Source organism: Lutra lutra, chromosome X (assembly GCF_902655055.1).
Source record: "Lutra lutra chromosome X, mLutLut1.2, whole genome shotgun sequence".
Classification (NCBI taxonomy): Eukaryota; Metazoa; Chordata; class Mammalia; order Carnivora; family Mustelidae; genus Lutra; species Lutra lutra.
This window is the reverse complement of record NC_062296.1, coordinates 35,953,941-35,976,442: the sequence shown is the minus strand read 5'-3', so window position 1 is coordinate 35,976,442 and position 22,502 is coordinate 35,953,941. Positions and strand designations below refer to the sequence as shown.

General features: G+C 43.6%; 1 long non-coding RNA gene across 2 annotated transcripts in view; it reads left to right on the top strand.

The window, feature by feature from the left end:
• The window catches only part of LOC125092436 (uncharacterized), a 39,177-nt gene extending 18,386 nt beyond the window's left edge, over nucleotides 1-20,791 (top strand). For both annotated transcript variants that reach the window (XR_007124924.1, XR_007124923.1), the window contains exons 2-3: nucleotides 15,023-15,122; nucleotides 19,849-20,791. This is a non-coding gene — a long non-coding RNA (uncharacterized LOC125092436). The remainder of the gene's footprint in view (nucleotides 1-15,022; nucleotides 15,123-19,848) is intronic.
• The last annotated feature ends 1,711 nt before the right edge of the window (nucleotides 20,792-22,502 follow it).

Below are 22,502 nucleotides of genomic sequence, written 5' to 3'. Positions count from 1 at the left end.
AAGTAAAGAGAGTCTTAATCAGACTCCCCGATGAGTGTTGAGATCCATGCAGTACTTGACCTCACGACACTGAGATCACAACCTGAACGGAAACCAGGAGTTGGCTGCTTAACTGACTGTGCCACCCAGGTGCCCCAAGATTTCCTTCCTTTTTAAGGCAGAATAATATTCCAGTATATGTAGAGACTTATAGACTACGTTTTCTTTATCCATTCATCCATCAATGGATGTACTGCTGCTGCTGCTGCTGCTGCTTCTTCTTCGTCTTTTTTGGATGTATTTTTCTAGTAAACACTTTCAGTAATTGTTACGGCTGGATCTTTCATACCCCACTGTGGGAATCATGGTGTAGACCATAAACTTTAAGCTTGGAAAGACCTTTACATGAGAATCAGGTATCATGCTCCATTTTACAGGTAAACAAGCTGAGGTCCAGAGAAGAGAACTGATCTGTTCAGTGCCACAGAATTAATGCTAGAATATATGTGGGACTCAGTTCTGGCTCCTCATATAATGTAGGTGATAATGGAGGTTTCTGAGGAAGTGAGGAGAGAGAAGGTCAGATAAAGGACCTTGGTGTGCATTCACATTAGGTGGGGTGACAGAACACAAGAATCAAGAAAATGATTAGAGTGAATTTCTTAGATCTTGGCTGATCTATTCAGAACCTTCTAGCTCAGCAGTTCTCAAACTTCCATGCATCTAGGTCAATTTGGGCACTTGTTTAAAGCATAGACCCTCATAAAAAGTACAGAAAAGGGACTATAGTCAATAATATTGTAATAACTTTCTATGGAGGCAGATGGTAACTACACTTACCCTGGCAAGCATTTTATAATGTATAGAAGTATCAAATCATTATGTTGTATACCTAAAACTAATATAAAATTTTATGTCAACTATCCGTCAATAAAAAAAAAAAAAAGCGTAGACCTCCAAACACTTTGATTTAGTAGGTCTTAGTTGGGGCTCCAGTTCCTGCTTTTTTTTAAGAGAGAGATTTTATTTCTTTATTTGACAAACAGAGAGAAAGGGAGAGAGCACATGCAGGGAGAAGTGCAGGCAGAGTGTGAGGGAGAAGCAGACTCCCTGCTGAGCCTGACATGGGGTTCGATTTCAGGACCCTGGAATCATAATCTGAGCCGAAGGCAGATACTTAACCGACTGAGCTGCCCAGGTGCCCCTCTGCTTTATTTTTTTAAGTAGGCACCTCAAGTGGCTTAGAATCCAATAGATGGAAAATTACACTTGGTAAAAACACTTGTCTAACCTTTTATGATCTTGAAAGTTTGTTGCCAAAACATTTTAAGGAAATATCAAGATCTTTGATAGTTCCGGACTTCCCTTACTGAATGGCTTGGGAGCTGGAGTGGAGTCTGACAGCCTATAAGGGGCTCTGAATGATCTGTTTGAATAGGACCAGCATGGGATGTTGTTTAAGGATGTGGGATTCAGGGCTGCACTGGTCTGGGTTAAAATCCTGCCAGCACCACTTGCTAGCTAAGTCATCTCAGGCGAGCTTTAAGTTTTTTTGCCTTTGTGCCTGATCTATAAAGTGGGAATAATGATAGTATTTGCCCCATAAGGTTGTTTTGAATGTGGTACATAAATAAAGAGTTTTTAGCAACCACTTAAACGCAGCTTAAATTACTACTCTTTTCAGGGTTGTTTGGAGAGCAGGTACTTTGCTCAGGATTAATTTACTGAAGTTTCTAAGGGAGCTAGAGTGGCCAACATTTCCCCAGAATGCATGAGTTTCAGTGCTAAAACCAAGACCGTCCTGGGAAAACTGGGATGGTTGGTCACTCTAATGGCAGAACATTTTTTGAAGCTCTTCAAGTACTTATTTACATACATTATTTTTATTGGTAAACAGTAGCTAGCTCTAAGCCTCAGAGGCTTTATTAATTCAATAAGCAATACTTGCTGAAAGTTCTCTGAGAATTTACGTATCTATTAGCTGCTCCAGCTACAATTCCTACCTTGCTGGACCTGGAGAGAAGGGCATGGGAGGGAGTGTATATCTAGGTTTCCTGGAATTCCCTATATTTGGAATGTGCCCAGCTATAATGTCTCTATTTCTTGATTAGGTGATATAGTTCTTTTAGTAAAAACGCAGGTATGTATTAACAGTCTGGACTAGTCTTAAGATGCTATTTGGTGGCGCAATGAATGTTAGGTGGATGAAGAAGTGACTACCAACGAAGACGGTTTGACTTGGGTGTTTTGGAGACTTTATTTATGAAATGGAGAGATACAATTTGGAAGTCATCTCCTTCTCAGACAGCAATTTCCTCCCTTGTGCATCACTAATTCTCTCTTAATGTGGCTTCCCAGAATACAAGTATGATACCAGTCACTTACATTGTCCTGGTGAAGAGGCCCTTGGGATGTCCGTAAAGAGCATTGTGGAATTTCTGAATACGGCCATAAGTCATCCGAGATGCATAGACATAAACACAAACATATGCGTATACATACATAGTATATCCATCAACAATGCCAAGCTAAAGTCATCCATCACCTCTAACTATGTTCCGGGTGGGACATGAACTTGGCTGAACACACACTTTTGTAGGGTAGTGCTTGGGCCTTTTAGGGCGGCTGAGGGTTGAACCCCCTTTTCTTTTTATTTTTTTTATTTTTTTAATACCAAAAGTACATATTTGTTATTATTAGTTAACCTACAATATAGTAATACCTGACATTTATGTGACTGAAGCAATTTATTTATCCAAAAATTAGGGATGCGTTGAATGTGTATTCAAATAGATATCATTAACAAAGGACTTTGTATTTTTCAGAATACAGTTAACGTATAGATTTTTTTAAATAATTTTTTAAATTTATTTTCAGCTAACACTATTTATTGTTTTTGTGGTCCATATACACTATGGAGTATTATGCCTCCATCAGAAAGGATGAATACCCAACTTTTGTAGCAACATGGACGGGACTGGAAGAGATTATGCTGAGTGAAATAAGTCAAGCAGAGAAAGTCAATTATCATATGGTTTCACTTATTTGTGGAGCATAACAAATAGCATGGAGGACAAGGGGAGTTAGAGAGGAGAAGGGAGTTGAGGGAAATTGGAAGGGGAGGTGAACCATGAGAGACTATGGACTCTGAAAAACAACCTGAGGGTTTTGAAGGGGCGGGGGGTGGAAGGTTGGGGGAACCAGGTGGTGGGTATTGGAGAGGGCACGGATTGCATGGAACCCCCTTTTCTTTTTAAAGATCCACCTTACTTCCTCCGACCAGAAGGATTTGCCATTTTCCATTCACCACTAGATGGCCCATCATTCAAAAAAATCCTTCATTCAGAAAAGGTCTATTGATCAAGTTTTCCACAATCATTTGAGTATTGCTTTCATGAATTTCAGCCCTATCATAGCTTATTACTATATGCACTTTTGTTTTGTTTCATCCTTAAGATTTTTATTTATTAACTATTTGACAGAAAGAGCATGAGCACAAGCAGAGGTAGCAGCAGGCAGAGGAAGAAGAAACAGCAGGCTCCCCACGGAGGAAGGAGTCCGATGCAAGGCTGGATCCCAGACCCCTAGGATACCAGGCCCCCAGGATCATGACCTGAGCCGAAGACAGATGCTTAACCCACTAAGCCATCCGGGTGCCCCTACCATATACTCTTTTGAATATATTTTTTTAAACTGGCTTAATTTTTAACTTACATATGCCTATTTTAGAAGTAAACTGGAAGATGGTGGGGCAGGGGGGAGGAAAGAGGCATACATAGATGAAAAACACAATGGCCCCAGAAAGAAAGAGCTGCAGCAAAGACTGATGGGAAGAAATCATGGGTCTGGAGGTGGTGATCCAGGAGACAAGGGACCAAGACCAGTCAACAGCAGAAAGATGGAGGAGGCAGATGAGTAACAAGGGATCTCAAAACTGTGAGGGGAAAGCTGGACAAAAGACAGGGAGAGTAAGGCATAGAATCTTGGGATGAGGAGGATGTGAGGCTGGTATAGAAACGTTGGCATAGGGTGCCTGGGTGGCTCAGTCATTAAGCGTCTGCTTTGGCTCAGGTCATGATCCCAGGGTCCTGGGGTTGAGCCTCATATTGGGCTCCTTGCTCAGTGGGAAGCCTGCTTCTCCCTCTCCCACTCCCCCTGCTTATGTTGCCTCTCTCACTGTGTCTCTCTCTGTCAAATAAATAACTAAAATCTTTAAAAAAGAAAAAAAAAAAAAAGAAATGCCGGCATAAGAAGTTTGCATAAGATGAGGCTGCTGCTGATGGGGCGCCTGGGTGGCTCAGTGGGTTAAGCCGCTGCCTTCGGCTCAGGTCATGGTCTCAGGGTCCTGGGTTCGAGCCCCACATCGGGCTTTCTGCTCAGCAGGGAGCCTGCTTCCTCCTCTCTCTCTCTCTGCCTGCCTCTCTGCTTACTTGTGATTTCTCTCTGTCAAATAAATAAATAAAATCTTAAAAAAAAAAAAAAAGATGAGGCTGCTGCTAAGTTAGGCAAGCCAGATGCTGAAAGAAAGGTGGAGCTTGAGGGAAAAGTATGGGCGTGCGATCTGAGGGCTTGGGGAAGATTATGATGTACATCATTCTTGGCCACTTACCCATTTTCCATTATGGCTCCCTTCCTTCTTTCCCTTGGGGGAACATTGGGGAACACTGTTCAGTAACGAAACCCCAGACTGTGGCCCAATAGACCACAGACTTATCATGCCTTACCTGTACACTTTGTGACCATGCCTGTTTGAGAATTCAGAATTGTTGGGATTTTAGAAAGGTAACACGAGTACATGCTAGATCTTAGGTAACATACCCAGTGTTGTCCGGGGCAATGCCCCATCATTGAACATGTTAATATTTCTGTAGCTAAACGCATGATCTGTCACACTTAGTGGAATAGACGAAGACCAGGAAATAGCCTCAGGTCAGTTCAGATTAGGTTTTGGTACCGAAGGAATTTTAATGCCAAGCTTAAAGCAAAACAAAACAAAAACAAAACACCCTCTTCATTTGGCATCTTATTTTGACACTGCTTATGTCTTGATTTTGAAGCTGGTTCATGGGTACTTGGGAGCTTGTCATGTTACTGCTTATACCTTTTTGTATGTGTAAAATAATAATTTTTTTAAGTAGACTTCATGCCCAGCCTGGAGCCCAGCACAAGGCTCAAACCCACGACCCTGAGATCCTGAGATCGAGACCTCAGCTGAGAACAAGAGTCGGACCTGTCACCTACTAAACCCACCCAGGTACTTCTGTGTAAAATATTAACTTTTAAAACCTTTGAATGACATAGGTTCACGTATGTTCTGAGAGGGCACATGACATGGTCCTCCATTCACAGCAGGTTTGCTAAATACTTGTTGAATGGAATCAACTTGATCTAGCCCTCCCAGCCTCATTGTTTGTTATCCTTGCCTTACAAAAAGCAACAGATGCTCTGCTGGTTAGGGAGGTTAGTCTGGTTGTGAATATAAATAAGAATTAAACTGGAACAAAGACTGGCCCTAGGAAAAATTCATTTGTTCTTCTATTCATTAATTTGACAAATATTTATCATGGACTACTATGAGTCCAGCACCATGCCAGAAGCAGAAAAGTCATTGGAGGCACCATGTAAACAGAATTTCGTCTCTACCATTGAGAAATTCATGATCTAGTGGGACGGATGAGCCACTCATATCTGCCTGTGATTTAATGGGCTGAGTGAGAGACACTGAGGTCAATGACAGCTCTAAGCAGATGTACCCTCTGCCTGGTGTATGGACACCTGTGTGTCTTAATAGAAGAGCTGTGATTTGCAGTTTTCATGCTGCTACGGTGCAAAATGGCAAAGTGCTCCCGGTGCTTCCCGACCTGTGGGGGTTCATGTCTTCCCAAATTCAGGGTTCTGAGGTACCCAAAGCTTCCTCTGAACCCAAGAAGGAGAGCAATGGAAGCCCGTGGTTGGGGCCTTCCAGTGCTTAATGAGCATCATCTTAGGACCCCCTGAGGTAATGATGACCTGATGACCCATGGTCTCCTGGATGATAATCTGAAACACCCCTGACCTTATGGTCCCTGCACTAGACAGTCCTGCCCCGACAACCCGCACAAGAAAATGCCTTCAAAAGTCTCCATTCCTCAGAGAAGATTTTTTCCTGGAACCAGAGGCAACCAAGGTTTTCCAATAACAAGATCTTGGTTTACTTCTTGCTTGATCCTGGCCTGACTCATCTCAGCCTGTGTCTAGACTGTGATGTGGGCCACAGAGAGTCTTAACCGGGGATAATAAAGAAGCTGACATAGGTAAAGTGCTTAACATAGTACTTGGCACATAGTAAGCCCTGTAGCATTGTATCTACCTCATAGGGTTGGTGTCAGAATTCAATCAGATTTCCCATGTAAAGGGCTCAGCACGCAAAAAATATTGGCATCTATGACAATGGTGCTAATATGGTAATGATGCTAATATGATAATCATCCTGGTCAGGGAATGCCCCAGTCCAGTGAATTCCACCCCATAATCTACATCTCTAAGAAGCTGATCCTCGCGAGGTCAAAGCTTGGCTTTGGAAGAGGAGCTGGGACTCAACAAGGTCTGTAAATCCCATGACGGTGAACTCAGATCCTAGAGAAAGAGGCTGGGACCCCTGTCTCTCCACTCCAAAGACATAACTGTCACAGAGATTACTAATGACCGCTTCCTTGGTAATTTTGATTGACTGTTTTCAGCCCTTATCTCTTGTAACATTTTTCTGTCAGCAGGCAACAGTGGCATGGTCAAGTCTTCCTTTTCTTCTTCATGACACATTGTGTTGACGGAGATGACACCACACCCTGAGGCTTTCCTCTTTCTGGCTCTTCCTTCTGACTCTCCTTTGCAAGCCCTTCTTCCTCCACCCACCTCTCTTTTTTTTTTAAGATTTTATTTATTTATTTGACAGACAGAGATCACAAGTAGGCAGAGAGGCAGGCAGAGAGAGAGAGAGAGAGACGAGAAAGCAGGCTCCCCGCTGAGCAGAGAGCCCGATGCGGGTCTCTCGTTCCCAGGACCCTGGGATCATGACCCAAGTCGAAGGCAGAGGCTTTAAGCCACTGAGCCACCCAGGTTCCCCACCTCCACCCATCTCTTAACTCCTGCTAACCGTCAGGATTCTTTCTCAGACAGTCTTGTTTTCCCCTTGGACATACTCTCCCCTGCATCGTCTTTTCCACACCCATGGGTTCAGTGACCCAAAATGCTGATGATTTCTAAATCTCTAGCTCAGATCTCTCTTATGAGTTCTGCACCCATAGATCCAACTGTCAAGTGGACATTTCCTCATGGATGTCTTATGAGCACCTCAAATCAATCTGGTTCTAATTCAAGTTAGGTTCGTTTGCCTATGAACAGAAGACCTTGCTTCCCCTCCTGTGTTCCCTATCTCCCTCTCGCTCATCACCTACATCTAATCAATGTAGATAGATAGATAGATAGATAGATAGATAGATCTTCTAGAATATACTCTGAATGCATCCACTTCTTTCTCTTCACTGTCATCATGCTAATCCGGGTCACTGTCATCTCTCACCTGAAACAGTTTTCTAGTGGGTCTCCTTCCTCCCTGTTTTTCCCCTACTCAGACCCCTCCCCACATGAAAGCTAGGAGGGGTTTTCTGAAACAGCAAAATGATTCGGTCAAGCATCTGCTTAAAATCGTTTGGCAACTCCTCATTGTTTTTAGGTAATAATAATTACAACTTGCATTTATGTAGTATTTAATATATGCCAAGTATTCCTCTGAGATATAAATTGACAACATCTGATGAAGAACTGAGGCCTAGCAACAACTATGTGAGTGAGTTTGAAACTGGATTATCCAGTCCTAGCCGAGCCTTGCGAGATGACTGCCTCAGCCAACAACTTGATTACAGCCTGAGCTTGAATTACCTGGATAAGCCACTCCTAGATTCCTGATGCTTAGCAACTCTGCAAGATAATGAATGTTTGTGGTTTCAAGCTGCCTGTATTTGGGAGAAATTTGTTACACAGCTGTAGATAACTAGGGCACTACTCTAGTATATTACTTCAAACTCCAGTCATTCATTCAGTCAGTCAGTCAGCCAATAGCCATTTAATGAGTACCAAATATGAAAAATATGAGTACCAAATATGAAAACTACATCTCTGCTCCCTCTCCCTTTCCTTTGTCCACCCCCATAACAGTAATAAGGAGCTATCCTTCAATCCCAAAAGGTGACATGAGTTATCATGTTTTTGTGCTTTGTGCTGAGCTAGCCTTTGCCTCTTTCTTAGCCCAGCTACCTCCCAGTCTTCCTCGAAGCTGGGGCCCTGTATCCCCTTCAGTCAAGTTGCCTACTGCTCTCTTGTGCTCCATTAACACTCTGTACCCACCTCTCCGCACTTATCTCAGCATTTTTCTTGTCCAGCCAAACTGAACCTTGAGGAAGGAACTATGTCTTACCCATCTTCACATCTCCCTGCTTGAAAGCCTGTAGAATGAATGAACCAATGGGTGAATGAATATAAGCTCTGGGGAGCAGGGCAGCTATCTTTGCCTTCTTTGTTCACTGATGTATCCCAAATGTCTAGCATAATGCCTGCTAGAGAGTAAGTGCTCAATAAGTAACTGTTCAGTGTTGTGGAAGGTTTAACGAAGAAACAAGTACATGAATCCAAAGCAAATAGCCCTTGAACATAGGAAAAGGCATTCAATCACACTTCTACTAAATTAAAACTAACTTAAATTAAATTAATATAGTAACTAAAACCAAACTTGCAGACTATTTCCTTTCTTATTTAATTGGCCCAACTCTGAACATCTGATAGTACTCAGTCATAAAGACTTGCGGAAGTGAACACTCTCACGCATTGCTGTTGGGAGTGCAAAATGGCACAACTCCCATAGAGAACAACTGGGCAAGACCCATCAACATTTAACAAATATTTGCCCTTCTGGGTATCTGTCTTGCAGGTAGCCTTTCACACTTATGAAACAACTCACAGACTGGGGTATTTGTTGCCATATTGTTTATAATAGCAAATGGTTGGAAATAACCCAATGTTCATCTACAAGCATTTGGTTAAATAAACTGTGGTCTATCTGTACAATGTAGCATCACACAGTCTTTAAAGAAGATGATCAAAGGAGCTGCCTCAGTACTGTAAATTGAAATATCTTCATGATCCATACTATGGTGAAGAAAGCAAAGTACAGAAAAGGAAATAGAGCATGCTACCTTCATGGAAGAAAGCAGAAACATATTTTTTAAAAAGATACATTGATTTGCACAAATATTAAAGAGTTATACAAGAAGTCAGTAAAGGTGGTTACCTCTTTGAGGCAAGAGGATTGGGCAAAAAACGGAATAAAATGAAGTCAGTGTGAGACGCAGACCTTCTTAATGTATTCCTTCTTAATAGGTTTGAATTTTGAATCATATGAATGTAATACTTACTTCAAAACATTAAATCACAAGAAAAACAGCCTGCTTGTAGCTAGCTATGCAGTTGAAAAGACAAACTCATTTGCTGAAACATAGGAATATGCTTTTCCCAAGGACACGTGTGTTCAAGCAGGGACTCAAACCGGAAGCCAAAGAAATCAACCACGCATGGTCAAATTTCAGGCGTCAGCAGCAGTATAGTGAGGGAGAGGGGACGGAGCCTCGCAAGGCCCCCTGATATCATATCCTCATCCCCTGTTCGCCATCATGACCACACATTCAGCAAACAAAGCCTAGAAGGAAGCTCTTGTAACCCAGGGCTAATACCAGGCCCCAGTTGTCCCGATATCTACAAATGCTAGCCCTGGGTACTATAAATGAATTTCTTTTGCTAATGGAGAATCAAGGCTCTTTGATGAAATATATGTGCAATAGAAATGTAGAAAGGTGCCCTTGGTCTTCCAGAAACAGAAAAAAAAATAGACAGGAAAAGAAAAAGCCATAGCCAGCCATCGATATCAAAGCCTGAGCAGTTTATCTGGTGCAAATCCTGTGATCATGAATGTCTCAGAGCTGTAATTCTGTCTGATTACCCTGTGTTGTCAGGAGGGTGGAAAAACCCAGAAGATTAATGTTTTGTGTGACAATAAGGTGGCAGGCCTGCAACTCTGAGCTTATCTTCCATGAATCAGGAGCCAGGCTGAGAGGTTTCAAGAGACAGCAACATTATATAATGATGTGTGTGTGTGTGCGTGCGCGCGGGTGTGTGTGTGAGTGTGTGTGTGTGTAACGAGACCTGTCAAGCCCAGATTCATTAGTTTCTGATGCCGTTGGCTTCCTCTGCCAAATGTCTCCATGCTCAACCCCCTTCTCCAGGTTGTTTTGTGGCATCAGTGCATCTAGGACAGAGTAGCATGTACACCTGAGGGGCAGGGGACAAGGCTGATTTGGGTATGGGCTCTGGTTTCTAATCCCTGTCAAAACACAGATGCCTCAGGAAATGTTGAAAAGCTGTTTCAATGGGAAGCCCACTTCAGTAATTGCTCATAGTTCTTTCCCAGAGCACCTAATGAAAGGGGGGCCCATTTAAAACAAGAGTGACGGGTGCCTGGGTGGCTCAGTCAGGGTTAAGCGTCTGCCTTTGGCTCAGGTCCCCAGGGTCCTAGGATGGAGCCCTATTTCCCTCTCCCTCTACTCCTCACCCCTGCTCATGTACTCGCTCTCTCTCGCTCAATCGCTTTCTCTCTCTCACTTGCTTTCTCTCTCTCTTTTTCTCTGAAATAAATAAATAAATAAATCTTAAAAATATAAATAAATAAATCTTAAAAATATAAATAAATAAATAAATAAGTAAAAATAATAAAGCAACTTCCACTTTTTTAAAAAAAGTGAAACAAGAGTGACTGTTCAGGGGGCGCCTGGGTGGCTCAGCTGGTTAAGCAACTGCCTTCGGCTCAGGTCATGATCCCAGAGTCCCTGGATGGAGTCCCACTTTGGGCTCTCTGCTTGGCAAGGAGCCTGCTTGTCCCTCTGACCTCTCCCCTCTCCTGCTCTCTCTTGCCCATTCTTGTTCTCTCTCTCAAATAAATAAATAAAATCTTACAAAAAAAAAAAGAAAAAAAAAAGAGTGACTGTTTAGTTGGCCTGTCTGTTGACCTCAAGTATTTAGGCTATAGCCCCTAGAACTTCCGAACAAACTTTGTAAATCTGCCCATTTTAAACAACAGAACTATCCAAAATTTGACTGTAAAGCTAGACTACATAGAAGCTGCGGGACTCTAGAAAAGCCACTTAACCTCCCAGAGAGTCCACTTATCTATAAGATAAGGATGGTAATATTATCTAGCAAGGTTCTTGTGTGGCTGGGATGAGATAGGTAAGCCAGTGCGTCCTGGCGCTCAGTAGGTAGCTGTCATTACAGCAGATACCTGGGGTTCAGAAATTGACTCCACAGCTTACTAACCATGGGACCTTTGGGCAACTTACCTGATTTCTCTAAACTTCAATTTTCACAACTATAAACCCGAGATAAGAATCTTCACAACCCTATGAGGCAAGCACCATTAAACACAAGTTAAGAACTTACCACAGTGCCTCACATAGTAGTCATTCAAGAAGTGACAGTAGGAGCAGTAGGAGTAGTTATCGGTGAGAAAGAAAGAGGGAGAGGAGGTAGAGGGAGAAGAGGAGGAGTGGGAGGAAGAGAAGGAGTGGGGGAAGAAGAAGAGGAGGGGAAGGAAGAAGAGGAGGAGGGGGAAGAAGAAGAGGAGGAAGGGAAGGAAGAGGAGGGGGAAGGAAGAGGAGGAGGAGGGGGAGGCAGAGGAAGAATAGGGGAAGTAAGAGGAGGGGGAAGAAGAAGAGGAGGAAGGGGAGGAAGAGGAGGGATGGAAGAGGAGGAGGAGGGGGAGACAGAGAAAGAGGAAGGGAAGGAAAAGGAGGAGGGGGAGGCAGAGGAAGAGGAGGGGAAGAAGAGAAGGAAGGGGAAGAAGAAGAAGAGGAGGGGGAGGACGAAGAGGGGGGAGGAAGAAAAGGAGGAGGAGGAAGACAGAAATGTACATAAAGGCTACAGGAAGAGAAATTTGACTCAAACACAATAACTTAGTGACTCCAAATTTGTTTTCAGAATTAAAAAATCATCTCACCCTTCCTCTCACCCCCACCACACACACACTTAAAAAAAAAATCTGACTCCAAACTCTTTAGCATTATATTCAAAGACTTTTAGGGTCTCTGTCCCCTTGATATTTTCCCAGGATCATTGTCTTCCGGTCTTCTTCCTCTATGCTGCAGCTCAGACAGGAATTGCCACAGAGCTCATGCCCTGAGCACATAGTGCTATTTATACTATTATTATTAAATTGTTATTTATACGATTATTTATACTATTTATTGAGTACTTGCCACACGTAAGCTTTTTCCATGTGTTATCCCCACCAGACTGTAAGCTCAACGAGGAGTAAAACCACCATCTCTATCTATTTACCACTCTACCCCAGTGTCTAACACAGTGCCGGGCACATGCAAGGTCCTTGATAAATAGTTCCTGATGCTTGAATAAATAGAATCCTCACAGCAATTCTACAAGATAGGTATAACCATCATTCCTGTTTTACAGAAAAGAAACTAAGGCTTAGCGACATTAAATAAAAGTCATAGAAGTGTGGAGCTAAGGTCAGACCCCTGTTTGTCAGACTCCCCAGGCTCTGCCTAGAGCCACTCTCACCCAGCTTATTTTCTCCAATGCACACAGTCAGTTCTCATGTCTTCCTTCCACCGGTCATGCTGCTTGAAATGGCCCTTCCTCTCTGTCCATCTGATAAACTCATCTTGGTTTTTTTTTTTTTTGTTTTTTTTTTTTGGAGAGATGGAGAGCCTGTGTGTGGGGGAGGGGCAAAGGGAGAGAGATAATATTAAGCAGGCTCCACACCCAGTGCAGAGCCTAACTAGAGGCTCAATCTCCCCACCCTGAGATCAGGACCCGAGCAGAAATCCAGCTAGATGCTTAACCGACTGAGCCACCCAGGCACCCCGATAAACTCATCTTTTAAGACTTGCTTCAAGTGTAATTGTCTCTTACAATTAATCTACTTTTTGTATTATATTTTATTTTAGAGAGTATTTGAGATGGCTTTCAAAAATGCATAACAGGGAAAAAACCTCAAATAAATGATAAAATCATAGCAAAGAGAAACACAGAATTAGGGGAGAAAACAAAGATCCAGCAAGGCAAGATTCATCTAGGAAAATGCCTGCTGAAAGATTCTTCTGTTTCTAGAAAGGTAGGCCACACATTTATTTCTAAGCTTACTGGCAGCCAAGGCAAGGATAGGTGACCTGATCTGTTGCAGGATTCATGGTGTCTAAGTTAAAAAAAAAAAAAAAATTCTCCTACCTTTCCATTTCTAAAAGAAGTTCAGTTTTTCTCTGGAATTTGAGAGAAATATCTTCTGAAGCTTCTCGAAAGAGAAACATACCCTATTAAATAAAAATTTTAAAGAAAAAAGTTCAAAAATTAAATAAAATATTTTAACCAAAAAAAATAAAATAAAATAAATTAAAATAAAGAGAGGGGCACCTCTTGATTCCAGCTCAGCTCTGATCTCAGGATCTGGGATCAGGTCCCATGTCAGGCTCCATATCAGCAGGGAGTCTACTTGGGGATCCTCTCTCTCCTTCTTTCTGTCGTTCCCTCTGTTCTCTATCTTTCTCTCAAATGGATGGATAAATCTTTTGAAAAGATAAAGAGAAAATACCTTAAGATTTGGTGCATGCCTTTCTCCATAACAGTCCTGTGATAATTTTTTAAGGTTTTATTTTTTAAGAAATCTCCATACCCAAGGTGAGATCACAACCCTGAGATCAAGAGTCACACACTCTTCACCGACTGAGCCAACAACGTAGCCCCTATGGTAAATTTGATATCAAATTGCTTTTTTAAAAATATCATTCATTGCAAAACAGTGGCTTCCTTGGAGGGGCTCCTGGGTGGCTCAGGCAGTTAAGTGTCTGCCTTTGGCTCAGGTCATGATCGCAGGGACTTGGGATCAAACCCTGCATTGGGTTCCCTGCTCAATGGGGAGCCTGCTTCTCCCTCTCCCCACCCCCAACTTGTGCTCTCTCTCTCTCTCTCTCTCTCTCAAATAAATAAATGAACTCTTTTTTTTTTAAAAAAAATGGCTTCCTTTGAGAAATCTTTGCTAGCTACTACCCCCAACTTCTCAATGCTTCACTAGGGCCCTTCTGTGTTCCCATAACATCTTGTCCTTCCTCCTCTCAGGTTACATGATAATCATTTCTATATCTACATTCCTCATTAGGCTGAGAACATTTTGAGAACAGGTAACATGTTCAGGTTATCCCTGTATGTGTGCCTCGATTTCCTTACCTGTAAAACGGAGATAATTATACTACTTCCTTCCTGGAGTTGTCACTATCAGTAAACAAGTTAATGCATGTGAAACACCTGGAACAGTGTGTGGCACATGGAAGATATACAGTGAGTATGGACTATTGTCTTATTCTTGGCAACCATAACACCTAGCACCAGGCATTCAACCTGTAAGTGTTGGGTGACTGTATAAATCAGCGAGCTTCGGATCGAAGCTTGTGGATTCTCATTGCCTAGTGAGCTCTCAAACTATGGAAGAAAACCATTAGTCTCAATTTTTTTTACCCACTCCCCTCCTTAGGTCTTTATTCAAAGGTCACTTTTCAGTGACGCTTTACCTTGACCTCACTACCTAAAATTACAGCTCGCCTCAAAACATTTCTTAGATCCCCTTCTCTGCTTTGCCTTTGCCTTAGCACTTCCCACTATCTAACACACTATATGTTTATTTACCATGTTTTTTCCTGCCCCTCTCCATTAGAATATAAGTTCCAAAAAACCAGGGCTATCCTTTGTTTCTAGACAAGAACCTGGCAAAGAGTAGATGATTGGTAAGTATCAATTGACAGCATAATTGTATGGCAACGAGGCAGGGCAGGCACTACAAGGAGGCCAGCGAGGTGCCCAGGGCAGAACATTTAAGGAGGTGCTCACTCCTGGGACAGTGTTCTGGGCCAGACTTGGATGACCTTGAGAGTGACTGCCACCTTATAAATTGCAGCCTAGGCACTTCCCTTGACCACCCCACTCCTAGCCCGGAAGCCGGGAATGGACCAGATGACCTTGTGAGATTCCCTTTGGCCCGGGGCAGCAGAGTGCTGGTAAGTGTTTACCAACTGGCTCTTGTGTGTGTGTGAGTGTGTGTATGTGTATGTGTGTGTGTGTGTAAGGGGATACCCCAATTTGCACAGCAATGTGAGCCGATTTCTGTGGCATAGATATTCCCATCATGGCCAATTTCAAGCTGTCACAATACGATGTCTCTGAAAATAAGACTTGCAAAATATGCCCAAACAGCTCTGTGAGCTGGTACAAGTTGACTCCAACACACCCCTGGCCAGGATAGTGGGACTCATACTAAAGACAACCAGGGCCAGCAGGAAGAGTGGCAGAATTAAGAACAATGGATGAATCAGTATTACCCATCTCCACCACAAAAAAATGGCCCACGGGTGCATATCCTGAATGCATGGTGAGTGGCATCACTTTCGAAATCCAAGGAATGAAAGGAGGAACTTTGAGGACTATGAGCCAGTCCCTCTGAGAAGCCTGAAATTGTTTAAAGTGGCTATTACTGGGGCGCCTGGGTGGCTCAGTGGGTTAAAGCCGCTGCCTTCGGCTCAGGTCATGATCCCGGGGTCCTGGGATCGAGCCCCGCGTTGGGCTCTCTGCTCGGCAGGGAGCCTGCTTCCCTTCCTCTCTCTCTGCCTGCCTCTCTGCCTGCTTGTGATCTCTGTCTGTCAAATAAATAAATAAAAACTTTAAAAAAAAATAAAGTGGCTATTACTATTATGCCCATTTTACAGATGAGACAGCTAACGCATAAGATATGTGACTTGCCCAAGGTGATGCATGGTGCAAGTAGTAGAGCCAGGATTCAAAGAGAAGCCTGGTCGATTCCAAGACCCATATGTTTTGTTTTGTTTCGTTTTGTTTTGTTTTGAGAACAGTTTTAGATTTACAGAAAAATTGGGAAGACTATATAGTGTTCCTATGTATCCTACAAACAGTTTCCCTTCATCAACATTGTGTAAAATGACATTTTCTACAGTCAAGGAACCAATATGGATCCATTACCATGAACTAAATTCTATATTCATTCAGATTTCCTAACTTTTTACTTAATGTCATTTTTCTGTTCCAGGACATTCCATTTAGTGGTCAGGTCTCCTTGGGTTCCTTTTGACCATAGAGGTTTCTCAGCCTTTTTTTGCTTTGGGTATCTTTGATGGTTTCATGTGTTTTCTCTTACACAGCATAATATAGTTCTAGGGCCTCAGAATATAGTGAAATCACCAAAGGTATGTATTGAGGAGCTTTTGCAAGCCCACACATGTCTCACAGGCTGTATTCCAGTGAATTCCATTCTCCCTATCTGCCCAGGCTTCCATTGGTTCCAGGGGACAGGTGTCACACCTGCCTTGTTTTCTATATTCAGTGACTAGCACCGTGCCTGGCACATACAAGGTACTGATTAAATAATTGTCGAAGATGAAAAAGAGAAAAGTAAAGAAGGAAAAGGAATGAATTTTTGGCTCATGGATACTGTTGGTGTTTATGGATCCCTGGAGAAGACTTGAGACAAGAAATTTGCCTAGATAGATCCAAGCGAATTCCTCTTTCCAACTTGTATTAATGAGATGAAATTAAAGCCAGCAGATGATTTCCTCTTACCTGTTCTGTCAGAGAGTCACAAGAGCATGGGATTTGGGGATGGATGCTGGGATTATCTTCACCGCAGCATGGTTTTCCTGTCGTGTGCATGGGTCAGTGCCATGTGGGTGCCCATTCCAGTGTGGGTGACTGGCAGGCAGCATCCAGTGATAGCTTGAGTGTCAGAGGAAGTGGCCACGAGCTCCAGAATTCCCAAAACAAACTCCTAGAGCAAGCGATCCATCCATGGATGATTGAAGCGTGATTGAATTCAGTTCCTGGCTACATTTCAGGATTCTTCAACTGGGAGCCTTACCCAAACACTTTTCATGAGATTTTTAAGAAAGGGGGGGGTTATCTCTACGTTGGTCATTTTCCTCCCTCTCTCTCCATTTCTCTGTCTCCTCTTCATGAACACGGAATCATTGCCAGGTCCAAAGTTGTCCAGACTTAAATATTCTGGACTGATTCAGCAGCTGGGTTTGGATATTCTGACGGCCTGCAGCAGAGGCGGCCTGCGGGCTGCATGCATCCCAAAGATGTCTTCTGCCCAGGCTGCTTGACATTTGAGAATTATTTTTTGACCATCTGAAAATAGCAAACAGCCAGGGGAATTGGCATTTAAGAACATCAGCTCTCCAGATGGTAACTAGATGAAGCATGGCGATCCTTTTGCAATGTATACAAATGTTGAATTGTGATGTTGTACACCTGAAATCAATATAACATACATCCATTATACCTTGATTAAAAAACAGCAATAACCACATCAGCTCTGTTGGTGTTTCTCGACAATCTGAAGCTCTGCCAACTTTTGACATGCAATCTGATGTGAGGTCACAAGGGGCTGGTGCTGGCTAGCGGCTGCCCTGCTTGAACAGAACACGTGTTCCTTATCCAGCTCTCCTTATCTGTCCAGCACTGAAGCAGGGAGTCAGGTATCCATTATTATCTTCCTCTGCATTAGTGTTTCATAATCTGGATGGGCATGCGCTCTCCCCTTTGAGCCCACGTCTGCTAGATTTATTTATTCCAACTGCCTCGCTGGGTCCTGTCGTCACTAAGTCTGTGTCTGAGTCTCTAACTCCTAACCTAGTTCTAAGACCACAAGGCTGATGTGAGACTCAGGCAGGGTCTGTGGCTGCCAGCACGGATGGATGGATGGATGGATGGGCGGGACAAGTTGCCACTAGTCAGCCCCTATGCCGAGAAAGTAGTTTCCTGGTGGTGCCTGTCTGAAATTCACACCGTCAGTCCCGTCTTAGGATTAAGGGCTTCATCTTGCCCTTTCAAGATGAAAACGTGTCCCATGGGAGGTTAGGCTGTTAGGGCAGTTCCAAGTTACACAAAGGGGAGAGGGTCTGCCCTAGAAGTACCTTGGGAGATATTTAGGATTGCTAATGTTGGCTCATCTCCAGCAACAGAGAGACAGGGAGAGGGAGGGAAGGAGACCCAGGACAAATAAGCTTTGCTGAGGTGAGAGAGTGAAAAGGAACTCAGAGCCTGAGGGTATAGCCCTGGCATGGAGGCGCTGGTGGGCAGGCTTGGGGTCCTGTCGGGGGAGGAGAGTTGGAAGGTATTGCTTCAAAGGAGGAGAGGCAAGTGCCAAAAACCGTCCGCCTTCTGTGGCCAGTGGGCCCTTCAGAGAAAGAACCGATTCGTTCTTTTGAAAAGATAGCTCGGTGGCGTGTAACTCACAGGTGGTGTGAAGGCCGGAACTCTATAAACAGACCCTCTTGCAGCGACCAGAGGCTATTTTTGATTCTCACAACATCATATGCTGGGCAGACAGTGGCCCTGTTGGCAATCTGAGAGAGTGAAGAGATGTAGCAATTGGCAGCTCCCTGGGGAGAGGGCTTTTTGGTGGTTTTCCCACTCCCAGCACACTCTGCGCTGCCCCTTGGCCATTCCCATTCTGGGAGCCTGCCCTTGAATAGCACACCCCCTCCCCAGCATCCCAGAGCCCTGAGGAGTCTGTGTGAACCCCTGGGGAAGGTGACACTCCTCTAGCTGACGGGCAACTGCCCAGATGAACCCATCCACCACTCCCTGCCCTGCTTCTCCAAATGCCAGCGGGGTTCCAGAACCCTCCTTGTTCCTTCACCTCTCCCCTCTCAGAGTCCTCCCTTGTGGGTAGCTCTTTCTTGCTTCTCCCAGCCGGGCTTGCTTTCTGGGCTTAGTTAGAATGGCTCAGCTCTCCAGGGAAACAGCAGTTTTGAATGTGTGGTGCAATTTGGAATACACAGCCTGGGGGCAGGGGCAGCCAAAGCTGGGGTTATTATTCTGGTGTTTGGGGACTACCCATCAGACACGGTCTATGCAATCCAGGCAGTGCAGAAAAGGAAAGGAGTGGATGCAGGGGGCAGGAGGGGGTGGAAATAGCAGGGGGACTTCGCCTGCTGTAATGTTTTTCGCCACGTCTCCCCATCTTACTGACTTCCAGCCTGGGCCATATCCGCTGTGCCTCTCTGAGGGTGCCCTGCACCCCCCATACACACACCATTGCTCAGGGTCCCAGCTCTATCCCCCACATTGCCTCCTACCACCTGGGCACAGGCTGCATCATACTGATTTACAGATTAGTCAGATGAACGCTTAACACCCACCTCCCCTCAGCCTCGGCACCTTGCATTTCCATGAGAGTGACAAGAAGGGTGGAGATACTTATTATCTACTTTATTTTATATTGAAGGCAATCCTCCCAGGGCCCGCACTAGTCCCCTCTAGCAGTGGTAGGTACTTGGAGAGGCCGCACGAACTTTTTAGGCCACTGGGAACACCGGGGAAGTGGTAATTTATTAGAGTCAACCCTTGATTCCTCCCATGAATTATCCACTTGGTGGGTTATCTGCTGCTAATGCCTTCCCCTAAGCTGGCTTCCCCTGCCTCCCCAGCTGATTTCTGAACTGTCTTTTCCCCCTGCTCTCTTGACAGCCTGTGGATGTGTGCTTAAGGAATGCAAACTCGAACATTTGCCTACGCAACATGGAACTACAGAAGAAAATTGGCTGGGGGCAGGGGTTGCAAAGTTCTAGTTCTTTCCTATGCCAGCCAGAAATGATTGGGGGTCCTCAATGAAATCCCCAAATTCCGAGGGCAGAGTGTGTGCCAAGGCCCCAGTTTGGTAGCTAGGGAGGGAGTCCTTTTATTCATCCTGGTTGCTTTTTCCATCAGGCGTCCCAAGCTTGGAAGAGGGTAGCTGTCTAAGAAAAAATGGACACATTATACAAATTCTACCTCATCATCATCATCACCACCACCACCGTCATCAGCACCATCATCAACTTCATCATCATCACAAAGACAGCTAATGCTTTCATAGAACCTATTAGGTGCCAGGGATGAACTCACTCAAATGTCAGAGCTCTTGATTTGAGATATTTTTAACCCTGACTTTGAAGCAAAGAAACCGAAGTACAGAGAAAATTGAGTGACTTGTCCAGGGTCATGCAGCCGGCACCCAAACAGCCTTTATCCAGGGATCGCTGGCTTGTCGCTACACCACGCTTCTGTATACTACACTAACCTGCCTCTCGCTACACATGTTCTGTTGTTTTGGGTTTTCATTATTACAGAACTACCCCCGAACTTCATAGCTTAAAGCAACAACCATTTTCTCCTTGTCAGTGATTCTGTGGGTCAGGAGTCCCAATACAGTATAGATGGCTTGTCTCCGCATAGGATGTCTGGAACGTCTACGTACATAACTCAAAACAGCAGGGCCTGGTCAGGATGGCTTGACTGGGCCCTTGTGTCTGGGGGCCCAGTTCCTTATTGTCTGCTAGGCTCCCAGCTTCTCCTCCACATAACCTTTCCATCCAGGTAACTAGAGCTTCTTCGGAGCGTGGTGGTCTCAGAGTGATCGGACTTCTTCCATGGTGGCTGGCCGCCCCTGAGAGAATGCGGACACTTCCACACTTCGGGAACTAAGCACAGTGTTATTTCTACCACATTCTAGTAGCCAAAGGAAGGCAAGAGACCAGACCAGTTTCAAGAGGAGAAATAACAGACTCCACTCCTAGATGAATGAAGTGGTATGCACATACACTGAAAGAATTAATTCATGGTGGCCAACTTTGGAGACTACCACACCACTTACATATAGAATATAAAAATATATATAATAGGGGCACTTGGGTGGCTCAGTGGCTTAAAGCCTCCGCCTTCGGCTCAGGTCATGATCCCAGAGTCCTGGGATCGAGCCCCACATCGGGCTCTCTGCTCAGTAGGGAGCCTGCTTCCTCCTCTCTCTCTGCCTGCCTCTCTGTGTACTTGTGATCTCTGTCTGTCAAATAAATTAAAAGTATTTAAAATATATATATATAATAAAAATAATGTAATATATATTATATAATATGTTATATAATGTATATAGTATATATGTGTAGATAGTGAGGTGATATATATAATATATACACAGTATATAATATATATAATGTATAATATACAATACATATACTATATGTATATTACATATACTACATATGCTACATATGCTACTACATATACTACATATGCTACTCCATATACTACATATACTACACAATATATAATATATATTATATATTATATTAAATAATATAATATATGATATAATAAAAATATATATAATATAAATTATATATATAATTTATATTATGTTTTATATAAGGTAATATATTACCTCATATGTTTCTGTACAGACACACACACATCAAAATTTATGAAAAAAGCCAAAAATACTCTGCCACCATTTACCCTATGTCAAAAGGCTTACTGAATATTGATATCCATTCCCAGACATAGATCCCACTAAGTGTTTCAGTGCCCCTTCCAGTAGCTTAGCCAGGTCTCCCAGATCCCAATAACTTAGAGGACCATGATTCTAGGGCCGACCCTGAGTCCTACCTACATGGAATGGTTTCTTTCTTCTGAGACGGACACCAAGGGAGCTCCTCAAATAGGGTTCTATCCCAGGGCAGTAACCCACTGGGACTCACACTGGGAAAAATCATCCAACCTAGAAGATCCCATTGCCTCAAGTGAAGCTTCTGCCATTGAAGATTGCTGGCTGTATGGTGTCAAGGGGAAAGAGTGGACCAAAACAAAACCCTTCAGGAAACCTGAACTTGTGATTCTGGTTCAGCTTTTCGGCGTGTGAATGAGGGGAAAACAAGAAGGAGGTAACCTGAAGATACAGCAGACATCTCTTCGTGACTTATCATGTCACCTCACTGTCTACACATCCCAAATGGCCATGAATAAAGTGGCTTTTTTATCTCCATCCCCTGCAGATGTGCTTTTGTTTTCTTCTTTTCTCTCCCCAAAAATGGCAGAGCCTTTGGTGGGAAGTGCCATACTCCACTGCCATGCTCAACCTCTTCCTGTTCTAAGCCTGGCTGTCACCTTGTTCCTATTGCTGAGAGCTCATTCATTCATTCATTTGTTCAATACTTATTGAGGGCTACTGTGTGTGAGGCCCTGTTGTAGGAACTCAAGATACATCAATGACCAAATCAGACCAAAATACCTGCCTTCAGGGAGCTGACATTCTATTGAAAGGTAACAGACAATAAACTAAATAGGTGAAATAAACAGAGTATGTTAGGAGATGAATGCTACTGGAGGAAAATAGGACAGGAAAGGGAGGCAGAGATGCTGGGATGGTTGGGGGAAGGGTTCAGGTTTAAACAGTGTGCACAGGGAAGGTCTCTCTGAGAAAATGACATCTGAGCAGAGAACAAAAGGTGAAGCAGGAACCTGTGTTGAGAATAAGGTCTAGGAGGAAAAAGACAGAAACAAGAACAGTTGGAGGGGATGATAGATTGGATTGTTATTCTTAATTTTCA